This window comes from Triticum aestivum, unplaced genomic scaffold (genome assembly GCF_018294505.1).
Source record: "Triticum aestivum cultivar Chinese Spring unplaced genomic scaffold, IWGSC CS RefSeq v2.1 scaffold126420, whole genome shotgun sequence".
NCBI classification, from domain to species: Eukaryota; Viridiplantae; Streptophyta; class Magnoliopsida; order Poales; family Poaceae; genus Triticum; species Triticum aestivum.
Genome location: NW_025300835.1, coordinates 1 through 900, shown reverse-complemented (window position 1 = coordinate 900; position 900 = coordinate 1). Strand labels below are relative to the sequence as shown.

The 900-nt window shown below is 51.0% G+C and overlaps 2 non-coding genes across 2 annotated transcripts; both read left to right on the top strand.

Annotated features, from left to right (window-relative positions):
- Positions 1–272: 272 nt before the first annotated feature.
- Positions 273–391, top strand: LOC123179309 (5S ribosomal RNA). The gene has a single exon (XR_006490270.1). It is a non-coding gene; the product is annotated as a 5S ribosomal RNA (ribosomal RNA).
- Positions 392–688: 297 nt separating this feature from the next.
- Positions 689–807, top strand: LOC123179308 (5S ribosomal RNA). Its single transcript, XR_006490269.1, has one exon. It is a non-coding gene; the product is annotated as a 5S ribosomal RNA (ribosomal RNA).
- The last annotated feature ends 93 nt before the right edge of the window (positions 808–900 follow it).

Genomic DNA, 900 nt, shown 5'->3' with positions numbered 1-900 from the left:
GCAAAACAAAACGCACGTGTAAGTAATATATTTACCGTGTTTTATTATTTTGCACGAGTGCGGTAAGTCATAGCTGGGTGCTCACGATTCACGGGTCCAGCGTCGGCGTTGTGGCGCGGCAAGCGTGCACTGGTGCGGTTGAGAGGGAGGGGTGGAAACCGCGTTAAACTCGTCTCCGTAGTTGAGAGGGAGCGGCCAAAGCAATGTGCAATCGTCTTTGTAGTGGAGCTGGGAGGGGAAAGGATAAGGGACGAAGACCGGGGTAACATGTCGGATGCGATCATACCAGCACTAAAGCACCGGATCCCATCAGAACTCCGAAGTTAAGCGTGCTTGGGCGAGAGTAGTACTAGGATGGGTGACCTCCTCGGAAGTCCTCGTGTTGCATTCCCTTTTTAATTTTTTTCGCGCCGCTTGCAAAACAAAACGCACGTGTAAGTAATATATTTACCGTGTTTTATTACTTTGCACGAGTGCGGTAAGTCATAGCTGGGTGCTCATGATTCACGGGTCCAGCGTCGGCGTTGTGGCGCGGCAAGCGTGCACTGGTGCGGTTGAGAGGGAGGGGTGGAAACCGCGTTAAACTCGTCTCCGTAGTTGAGAGGGAGCGGCCAAAGCAATGTGCAATCGTCTTTGTAGTGGAGCTGGGAGGGGCAAGGATAAGGGACGAAGACCGGGGTAACATGTCGGATGCGATCATACCAGCACTAAAGCACCGGATCCCATCAGAACTCCGAAGTTAAGCGTGCTTGGGCGAGAGTAGTACTAGGATGGGTGACCTCCTGGGAAGTCCTCGTGTTGCATTCCCTTTTTAATTTTTTTCGCGCCGCTTGCAAAACAAAACGCACGTGTAAGTAATATATTTACCGTGTTTTATTATTTTGCACGAGTGCGGTAAGT